Below are 11,824 nucleotides of genomic sequence, written 5' to 3' on the forward strand. Positions count from 1 at the left end.
CTGATGAGTTTAGCTACATGTTTATCAATTTTGTTTACCTTTTCAAAGAAATAGCTTTGGTTTCATTGAGCTTTCCTATTGTTTTCTCAGCTCTATTTCATTTATTTCCACTCTGATCTTCATAATTTCCTACTTTCTATTAACCTTGGGCTTTATTTTTCTTTTCTAGTTCCTTTGGGTATAATATTATATTGTTTATTTGAGTTTTCTTCTTGTTTCTTGAAGTAGGTGTGTATTGCTATAAAATTTCATCTTAGAACTGCTTTCACTTCATCTCAAAGATTTTGGAGCATTGTGTCATTGTGTTTCATTTTCATTTGTCTGCTTGTATGTTTTCTTTTCTTTTTTTATTTCTTCATTGGCCCATTATTTGTTTAATAGCACGTTGTTTATGTTTTTTCAGTTTCTTCTTATAGCTGGTTTCTAGTTTCATATTGTTGTGGTCATAAAAGATGGTTGATATGATTTCAATCTTCTTAAATTTACTGAGACTTGTTTTATGGCCTAACATGATCTATCCTGAAGAATGTATATGTGCACTTGAAAAGAATGTGCATTTTGCTGTTTTTGGATAGAATTTCTGTATATATTTAAGTCCATTTGGTCAAAGCCACTGTTTCCTTATTGACTTTTTGTGGATGATCTATCCACTGATATATATGCTGTGTTAAAATCCCCTACTATTATTCTTTGCTGTCAATTTCTCTCTGTATGTCTATTAATATTCACTTTATGTATGTAGGTGAGCCTATGTTGGGTGCATAGGTATTTATAATTGTTATATTCTCTCATTGGTTAGAACACTTTATCATTATGTAATGTCCTTCATTGTCTCTTGTTACAATCTGTTTTAAAGTCATACACTGAAGTCAATACATACAACTAGCATTTCAATCTGAGCTGTTTCAGATACAAAGAGCTGAAATTAATTACAAGGTATGGTCTAACAAATGCTAGGGGAGTTTTTTTTTTTAAGTAGTTTTTACAAATATTAAACTTATCTTGTACACTGAAGTCATCATACATACAGGGCAAAGTCAAGTTTTTATATTTGAGTTTATTCTTCATTTAACTTTTAAAACACTACTATAGTTGAATATTAAAACAAGAACAATAGCAAGTAGTGAGCTATGATTATAGTCATTCACTCTTTCACTACTGCATATAAAAAGCCAGCAGTGTTATTCACTGGCCCCATTGAGAGGTCTGACACTGAACACCACCCCTGGGATGATGTTCATCATCCTCATATGATTCCCCATGGAAATGGCACTGTCTTTCCTGATTTGGATCAAAGTCCACCAGTTCTACCTGGTCCATTTCATCAGTCTCTTCTACTTCCTTCCTCTCAGGTAGGAGTTTTTCCAGCAAAGAGGGTTTATTAGGAGAGAAAGAGAGCCATTCTCAGGAAATTTTACCTTAAATTTGATGATGAGGCAACCCTTCTCGAATGGTGTACAATAAACTGGCATGCCTTCATTTAGCACACACTTGATATCTCCATGCTTGACAATTTGACCTGGATGAGAGGTGATGACAATGGTTCAGTTGGTCAAGAGTAGATACTGGCTTTTGAAAACCACACAGTGCTTCAACCAGCTGTATGTCCATACATATGAAAAGGTCTTCTCCTTGCTGTGTAAAAATAGCATTGTCCTTCTGATCTAAAACAATGATAATATCTCCTGGTTTCAGTCCTGGTTCTTGGTCTCCTTCACCATGGAATGTTATCTTCTGGCCATCTTTCATGCCTTTGTCAATATGAACATCTAGAATCTTCTCTCAAACTATCTTCCTTTCATTGAAGCTTTTACATCTATCTTTAGGACTGATCTGTTCCCCATGGCCCTGGCACTCCATGCACAGATACTGAATTTGCTGAACCATTCCAGATCCTATCTGATGAATTCTTATATGCATTCAAGTGCCTTGGCAATTGGGACATTTGACTGCTTCTTTCTTACCACCTCAGCCTTCACATTTATCGCAAATCACGTTCTTTTGCAGAGCTAGTTTTCTTGTTGCACCATTATATAAATCTTCTAAGGTTTCTGAGAGGTGATGCACAACATTTTTACCTCTCCTTTCTCTCTGCATCCTTCCTCCTCTTCCAAAAAACATATCAAAGATGTCCATGGGGAGCCAAAACCACCACCAGCTCCACCTTCTTTAATTGCTTGTTCACCTTCCTTTTTCTTTGCATCAGAGAGTACTTTGTAAGCTTGAGAAATCTGTTTAAACTTTTCTCCTTCATTTGTATTCTTATCAGGGTAGTAATTCAAGGCCAGTTTCCTGTAGGCCTTTTTCAATTCTTCTGGGATCACATTGGGTTTGACCCCCAAAATGTCACAGTAAGTGTTTCTTACACCATTTTCTACAGCAAGCGAGAGGGCCAAGGCTGGTGTGGGGGAGTGGGAAAGAGCACGTTGCTGGGTGCAGCTCAGGCAGTTGCTGTTCCTCCGTGTCTCTCTGAGCAGTCTGTAAAGTTCCTTGTTTTCTTGTTATTCTTGCAGCTCTTTTCTATTCCTTTCTTTTCCTGCTCTCTTCCCTTGTGATTGGTGACTTTCCTTAGGGTTATGCTTGGATTACTTTCTCTTCATTTTTTGTGAATCTATTACAGGTTTGGGGGTTACAGTTGGCATGAGGTTCATATATAAAATATTAAATATAGAGTAGTTTATATTAAGTTGATGACTGCTTAAAATTGAATACATTATAAAAGCACTACATTTTTACTCCTCTTCCATGTTTTATGTATATGTCATATTTTACATTTTTTATTTTCTAAGTCCCTTAATTGATTTTTCAGATATAATTAATTTTACTACTTTTGTCTTTTAACCCTCATACTAGTTTTATAAGTTATTAATATACTACCTGTATTGTATGTTCACTTCTACTTGTGAAATTTTTTCAAAAGTGAACAGTGCAGATACAGTTGGTATAATAATATACACGATGAGAGTCCCAGAAGGAAAGGGGAGAGTAAAAGGGGCAGAAAAAAAAGAATGGCCCAAATTTCAGACTGGGCATAGTGACAATAGTAAGTATTGGTCATGTGGTGCAATAGGAAGTCATAGCATTGGTAAATGTATGAATTGATATAAATACTTTGGAATGTAATTTGACATTATCTTGTAAATTTGAGTCATTCCTAGAATGGTAATTCTTGATACATGTATTTATCAGAAAATGTATATGAGCACCATTGTTTGTAATAGAAGGACAAACTGGAAATATTCCAAATATCCATTGATAAGACAGTGCAAAATTAAACTGATATTCATATATATATACATAAATATATGTGTGTGTGTATATCTTATTTATTTATTTGAGAGAGGGAGAGAGCAAGCAAGAGAGAGAGCACAAAGGACAGGGAGGGAAAGAGGGAGAGAAAGAAGCTGATTCCTGGCTTCCTGGCTGAGCAGGGAGCCTGTTGTGGGACTCAATCCCAGGACCCCAGGATCATGAACTGAATGAAGGCAGCCACTTAACTGACTGAGTCACTAAGGCACCCCTCATTTGGATACTTTTTGGCAGGTAAAATGAATCAACTCCAGTCACTTTCATCACCATGGATGAATATCATGAATGAAATGTTAAAATTTTTAAAGCAAATTATAGGGTAAAAATACAATATGATATTACTTATACAATATTTAAAACAAGGACCAAAAACCATAAGATACTTAAGAATAAACCTAATCAAGGAGGTAAATGATCTGTACTCTGAGAACTATAGAAAACTCATGAAAGAAATTGAGGAAGACATAAAGAAATGGAAAAACATTCCATACTCATGGATTGGAAGAGCAAATACTGTTAAAATAGCTATGCTAGGGGCGCCTGGGTGGCTCAGTGGGTTAAGCCACTGCCTTTGGCTCAGGTCATGATCTCAGGGTCCTGGGATCGAGTCCCACATCGGGCTCTCTGCTCAGCAGGGAGCCTGGTTCCCTCTCTCTCTCTCTCTGCCTGCCTCTCTGTCTACTTGTGATCTCTGTCAAATAAATAAAATCTAAAAAAAAAAAAAAAATAGCTATGCTACCCAAAGCTATCTACACATTCAGCACAATCCCTATCAAAATATCACCAGTATTTTTCACAGAGCTAGAACAAACAATCCTAAAATTTGTATGGAACCAAAAAGGCCTCAAATAGCCGAAGCAATCTTGAAAAAGAAACACAAAGCTGGAGGCATCACAATTCCAGACTTCAAGCTGTAATCATCAAGACAGTATGGTACTGGCACAAAAACAGACATATAGATCAATGGAACAGAATCGAGAACTTAGAAATGGGCTCACAACTCTATGGACAACTAATCTTTGACAAAGGAAAGATTGTCCAATGGAAAGAAGTCTCTTCAACAAATGGTGCTGGGAAAAGAATGAACCTGGGCCACTTTCCTACACCATTAACAAAAATAAACTCAAAATGGATCAAAAGACCTTAATGTGAGACACGAAGTCATCAAAATCCTAGAGGAGAACACAGACAGTAACATCTTTGACCTCAGCTGCAGCAACTTCTTGTTAGACACATCTCCAAAGGCAAGGGAAACAAAAGCAAACATGAACTATTGGGACTTCATTGGGATAAAAAGCTTTTTTTTTTTTTTTTTTTTTTCTTCCCTTGGGATAAAAAGCTTTTGCACAGCAGAGGAAATAGTCAACAAAGCTAAAAAGGAACCTATGGAATGGTAGAAGATATTTTAAAATGACATATCAAATAAAGGGCTGGTATCCAAAATCTATAAAAAACTTACCAAACTCAACACTCCAAAAAACAAATAATCCATTCAAGAAATGGGCAGAAGCCATGAACAAACATTTCTCCAGAGAAGACATATGAATGGCTAACAGACACATGAAAAAATGCCCAACATAACTCAGCATCAGGGAAATACAAATCAAAGCCACAGTAAGAGACCACCTCACACCAGTCAGAACGGCTAAAACTGACAGGTCAGGAAACAACAGGTGTTCACAAGGATGTGGAGAAAGGGCAACCTCCTTACCCCATTGGTGGGAATGAAAGCTGGTGCAGTCACTCTGGAAAACAGTATGGAGCTCCCTCAAAAGATTAAAAATAGAGCTAGTCTACAGCCCAGCAATTGCACTACTAGGTATTTATCCAAAGGATACAAAAATCATTCAAAGGGGCACCTGCACCCCAATGTTCATAGCAGCAATGTCCACAATGGCCAAAATATGGAAAGGGCCCAGATGTCCATCAACAGATGAATGCATAAAGAAGTTGTGGTATGCAGTGAAATATTACTCATCCATCAAAAAGGATGTGCTCTTGTCTTTTGCAGTGACATGGATAGAACTAAAGGATATAATGCCAAGCAGGATAAGTCAGTCAAAGACAAATAACATATGATTTTCTTCATCTGTGGAATTTAAGAAACAAAACTGACAAACATATAGGAAAGGAAGAAATAAAATAAGATGAAAACAGAGAAGGAGGAAAAGCATATGGGACTCTTAACTCTAGGAAACAAACTGAGGGTTGCTGGAGGGGAGACGGGTAGGGGGATGGGGTAATTGGGGGATGGGTATCAAGGAGGGCATTTGATGTAATGAGCACTGGGTGTTGTATGTGACTAAGAATCACAAAATTCTACCCCTGAAACTAATAATGCAGTACATGTTACCTAAATTGAATTTAAATAAAAAATTTAGGGGTGCTTGGGTGGCTCAATGGGTTAAAGCCTCTGCCTTCAGCTCAGGTCATGATCCCAGGGTCTTGGGATTGAGCCCCGTATCTGGCTCTCTGCTCAGTGGGGAGCCTGCTCTCTCCTCTCTCTCTGCCTGCCTCTCTGCCTGCTTGTGATCTCTGTCTGTCAAATAAATAAATAAAATCTTTAAAAATAAATAAATAAATAATTTAAAGTAAAATTTAAAAATAGAAATTTAAAAAACATTCAAAACAAGCCAAACAATATAATACATATTTTAGATATCAGCATATAAGCAGAAAATTTGAAAGATGACAAAATTCAGGAGGATAGTTGTCTCTGGAGTAGAGATGGGTAATGTGATATGGAAAGGGCAATGTGGATTTAATTATAATGGCAATATTTTGTTTCTTAAGCTGAGTATATAGGTGTTTATTACATTTTTATGCTTTATAAATTCTGCAAATTACATATATTTCATATTCCATATTTATGAGTTATTTCATAAAGTTTTAAAAGTTGAAGAAAGAAGGATGAAAAAGAAATTGAAGTAGGGAGGAGAAAAAAGAAGGCAATCATAAGAAATCATAAGAAAATAAGAATCATAAGAAAACAGAGAACCAATCAAAACGGGAAGTTACGTCAAGAGTTGATCAGGGGAAATGTGTGTTCCCAGAAATCCCAGAAAATGCATGTTGGGTTTTCCACAGTGTTTGGAATGAAGACTCAACCCATTTTATTTGAATATGAAAAGACAGGATTTCCTGAGTTCCTGTTTATCTAGGTTCTGTACCTAGTGCTGATAATGAGCCTTATTTCTCAATGTTGGCCTTTTAAAATAACAGTTCTACTGCAAAAATTATGTTATTGATTCCTATTAACTTAGACATCCCTATTAATCTGTTCCTGAATTCACTTTAAAGACATAGTAACTGTTGGTCCCCCCAAAATTGGGTACCCCAATAATGGGTCCATGATTAAAGGAGCGAGACTGATACAAAGTGAAGGTCAAGCAAAGCTTTATTTCGTGACAAGCATCAGGAATCAGACCGACCGTCAAACAGACCGGTCGGGGCCGCCCCTACGGAGAGGTCGACCCTCCCTGCTTTCCAGACTAACTTTTATAGAGCAAAGGCCATGTGGTTGGGCCTGGCCACACACAGGTGGCCAGTGAGATTGTAACACACACAGGAAACTCCACAGTGATGCTAGGTGACCAGTTGAATTACAATTTACCCTAGTAGACATTTGAACCAGCCTATCACACCTTGGTTAGGATTGGCGCCAAAAGGCTCCCAAAGGGCGGGGCCCATACTCCTTGGTAGCTAGGAGACAGTATGCGCCCCCACTGATTGAATACCTCCACCTGGCCTGACCCACCCTTGTATTTGGACTTTGTATTCGGACTGGTTTCCCGGACTTGCTTTTAAATAAGTTCCTCTGGTGGGGGGGAGGGGCAAGGTCAATTTAAGCTTTACAACAAAATGGCAGTCCAGCCGGGGTGGGGCTGCTCTGGCTGAATAGGCCCTTACAGTAACAATGAGAGGAGTAGAAAATTATCCTCTTGGAAAACTTTGCCACTCCACAAATAAATAGATAAAAATATTCTACATAAAACCATTGTGGGTAGAACAGATTCCTAAAGCACGAAATGGAAGAATTAACATTTGAGAAGGTCCACATGTAACCTTAGAAAACAGGTTGTCCATCTCTGTGCTGCCTTGCTGGATGTAAGAACAATAGGTGGGTTTATATATAGGTCACATTTCTTAACTTCTTGCAGTTCTGCAAGTCTAGATCATTTTGAAATTGGTTTTGACCATACTCTGTTCCAGAGCCATAGATACCAGACAATCCATATTAGCCAGAAAGTTCAATTATTTACTTTAAAGTAATCTTGGTAATGGCTGTGAAATTTGATTTGGAAATTTGGAAAATGGAAGAAAATGATCTCCCTCCTAAATGAAATAAACTACACACATGAGAGTCCTGCATTCCTTTCAAATTAGAAAAAAATGTTCCAGTGCTAATGGTGAGGCTTTGATAAATGAAAGACTGTGTTGCTTACTCTATTCCTGGACACATTCAAGGTTTAGAATTTCCACAACTAAGGAGCTAAGTGCAAAAGCAAATTTACCTTGGAAGCTAAGATACTCCATAATCTTGCCTACAGTCATGATTCAGCACACAAATTCAACATTTTGTTGTTAATTCTGTAAAATGATTTCTTTTGAATAATTTACAAAATTACTATAATTATCACAAAAAACAAACCCATCATGCCAGATTTCCTTTCTAATTATTGGGAACCATGATTTAAGTATAATTAAATAATTATAATGGTGTTTTTAATCCAGTAAATGTACATTTCAAAATCTTGATATAGACTATCAGACACAATTATAAGAAACTGTACTTTGCTTTAAATTTATTTTTACCAGGTAAATATGATCTACAATTTTCCCCTCTGGAGATAGAATTATATATTTTTAAAACTTAGTCCTCAGAAGGAGTAGTTAATGCTCCAATGTGTCTTGCCTTAATGTGTGACACCAATTCTTAAGAGAATATTTTTATTTTACTTTTAAAATATTTATTTATTTATGGGGGAAGGCAGAAGGTGAGGGATACAATCCTTAAGCAGACTTGTGAGCACAGAGCCCCACCTGGGGCTTGAACCCAGAACCCCAAGTACATGAACTAAGCCAAAATCAAGAGGCAGATGCTTAATTGACTGAGACAGCCAGGCGCCTCAAGAGAATGTGTTTAGAAAGATAGCATTGCTCATTGCTCCTGGCTAAGGTAATGTTTCTCTAACTCCTCAAAATCTCATTCTTATACCTAGAAAACAAAAGTTCAAATGGGAACAAAACAAAGGTCTTTAGTGATTTAAACAATTTTTTTAAAGAGAGATAAACTTACTAACATTTTCGCTGAGCTACAGTTTATGAAACATTCCCACAGATATTTTCTCTTTTGATAAAATCATCCTGGGAATCACTTGGCAGTTGAGACCGCAGAATCTTAACCACTAGACCTCCAGTGAGCATCTCAATTAGCAGCTGAATAACAGAGTTAGGTCAACTGAGTCAATCAAGTGGCTAAACCAAGCCTGGGATTCAGATGTTCTCACTACATGCCCAGCAAGAATATTTAATTAGCATACACAACCACTTATTTTGTATTTTAGTACATTATATTCACAAGCATAAGTATGTATACCCAAATCTGGTTGCCTGAACATGATTAATACTGTTGATTAGAGCAAGTTGTTGGTCTTAATTCTGTAATTTGTATCTTTAGGGCTTGTATAGATGATTATACCCTCACATGTGACCGTCCTTATAATCCTTTGAAAAATCCAAGACCTTGGCTCACACTCAAGGCAGACTCCTATATATCTACCTACCAATTGGACAATTTCACCTGGCTTCTCTCAAACTCAATAAGCCAAAAATTGAACTTACTGTCTTTCTTGAAAACCTGCTTGTACTTAAAATGTCTTTGTGCAGCTGCTTCATCTGTTCCGTGCCTACTCTCCTCCCCCCACCTTGTACTCCATCTGTTCCTGCCCACTGCACTGCTTTTGCAGATTATGTATGGCCATGTTCTATCTCATATCATAAGCATTTCCACATCATAGTTGATTGGACAGGGATGGATGCTCTACCTAAGACTACAGGACAGTATTCAACATCTTATTTATATTTCTAGGCTCAAGGGCAATCAGATTCTCCCTCTTTGAGACATGGAGTGAAGTAGTAGTTGTTTGTAGGAACAAGCTGAAGATCATGTAGAATTAAAGTCTAAGGCAGCCTTTATAGGGCCTATGAATTACATTTGATGCCAGGGTCTCAGGAAAACCCAGATCTATCTAGGAAATTTCTCAGTGACCTTGGAGGTGAGGTGCTGCATGTCAGGAGATGCCAAGAGACCACAAGAAAATAACTGGATGAGACATCTGAGGCTAGATATCTCTGAATTGTCAGGTTTACTTCCCTTGTCTTTCTGACACAAAAGTATGGCCTTATTGTTTTTCAAGGGAAATGGGTTGACACAACAATAGGTCTATGAGCAGAGAGTAAATGGGATTTTAATGAAAAGGGATTATAAAAATTCTGCAAAGAGGTTTTTTTAAACCAATATAAAATCATTTCAACAGTACTTTTCAGAGTAGGGCTTAGGACATTGCATTGTTTGCAGGAAGCCAGTCAAGTTTCCTTACCATTCTGCGAACCAAACTTCTCTACATGACTCTGGCAGCCCCATGGAGAATGTATCTCTCCGGGACTAAGGTCCTGGAAGGGATAAGAAGCAATTAAGTGCACAAAACTGCACTAATGTGGACAGGTACTGGTTTTTGTTAACACTCATTTAAACATTAGACTATTTCAAGTACCCTTGAATTCTTTAGAAATCTATGTATTTGTGTATATTAATTATCTAGGAGGATCACCTCACAATCTTTATTCGTTTACCTTGTTTGGCTTATGGTATATAGTTGAGTGCAAAACATTTTCCAAAGTTATTATAACTCCCCTACTGTGAATTAGTAATACTATAATATAAAATTGAGTAGAATTCTCTTTATGCAAACACTTCTTGCAAAAAGTGCATGAAACTTATCTGTAAAGTTTATCTAATGATTGCAAAGGAAATATCTGTCATCACCTCATGGGCCACTTGCCTAGAACCCCTTGCCTAGAATATTTGAGGCAAGCAGAAACTATCACTGTTGGCCCTTGTGTCTCCTAATTACAACACCTCCTTGCTTTTATGATAATTTATTTCCTTGTTCTTCTCTATGATTTTTACCTTTTATGATTGCATTCCCGAGCCTGTTTAAAACTTTAAATAAATGGAATCCTATTAGGTACATTCTTTGTTACCTTTACCAATTCTTCAAAACCCCTGACATAAGATTCATTCACATTTTTGAATGTTGTATAATATTGCTTCATATGAACACAGTGAAATTGAGCCATTTTAATGTTGATGAATATTTGGGTTGTTCCAATTTGAAGCTCCAAAGAAGAACACTGCAATGAACATTCTTGGGCATGAATTCTAGTGAACATGTGCACACATTTTTGTGGTTAAATATCTAGGACTGGAATACTGGTCAAAAGATATGCATATCTTCAACATTCCACAGGATAACATCAAATTGTTTTCCAAAATGATTGTACCAGTTTATACTCCTATCACAACATATGAGAATTAATTTTTCCCCACAAAATTGCCAAGAGTTGGATTTATGTAATTTTTGCTAATCTTATGGGTAATAGAGGCTTTGCACCCAGGCGCCCCTAATTTATTAATTCTAAAAATATATTTGAGGGGCACTTGGGTGGCTCAGTCAGTTAAGCATCTGCCTTCAGCTCAGGTCATGATCCAGGGTCCTAGATTGAGCCCCGTATTGGGCTCCTTGCTCAGCAGGGAGCCTACTTCTCCTTCTTGTCCTCCCCCTGCCTGTGCTTGCTTTCTCTCTCTCTCTCTCCCTCTGTCTGTCAAATAAATAAATACATTTTTAAAATAAAAATATATTTGAGATATTTGGGTTTCCTATGCATAATAATGATTTTATCTGTGAATAATGACGATTTCATTCCTTTTCAAAACTTATAATGTCCTACATTATTGTACTAGGACCTCCAGTACAATGTTGAATAAGAATGAGAATAGTCACAACTAACACCAAAGAAATACAAACAATTATAAGAACATACTATGAGCAACTCTATGCCAACAAATTTGACAATCTGGAAGAAATGGATGCATTCCTAGAGACATATAACCTACCACAACTGAACCAGGAAGAAATAGAAAGCCTGAACAGACCCATAACCAGTAAGGAGATTGAAACAGTTATCAAAAATCTCCAAACAAAAAAAAGCCGGGGGTGGGGGGGCCAGACGGCTTCCCAGGGGAATTCTACCAAACATTTAAAGAAGAACTAATTCCTATTCTCCTGAGACCGTTCCAAAAAATGGAAATGGGAGGAAAACTTCCAAACTCATTTTATGAGGCCAGCCTCACCTTGATCCCAAAACCAGACAAGGATCCCGTCAAAAAAGAGAACTACAGACCAATATCCTTGATGAACACAGATGCGAAACTTCTCACCAAAATACTAGC

The 11,824-nt window shown here is 37.1% G+C and overlaps 1 pseudogene; it reads right to left on the reverse strand.

Moving 5' to 3' along the window:
- Positions 1-1,040: 1,040 nt before the first annotated feature.
- Positions 1,041-2,151, reverse strand: LOC116866732 (annotated as a pseudogene).
- Between the last annotated feature and the right edge of the window lie 9,673 nt (positions 2,152-11,824).

This window comes from Lontra canadensis, unplaced genomic scaffold (assembly GCF_010015895.1).
Source record: "Lontra canadensis isolate GAN:19392208 unplaced genomic scaffold, GSC_riverotter_1.0 scaffold10, whole genome shotgun sequence".
NCBI lineage: Eukaryota > Metazoa > Chordata > Mammalia > Carnivora > Mustelidae > Lontra > Lontra canadensis.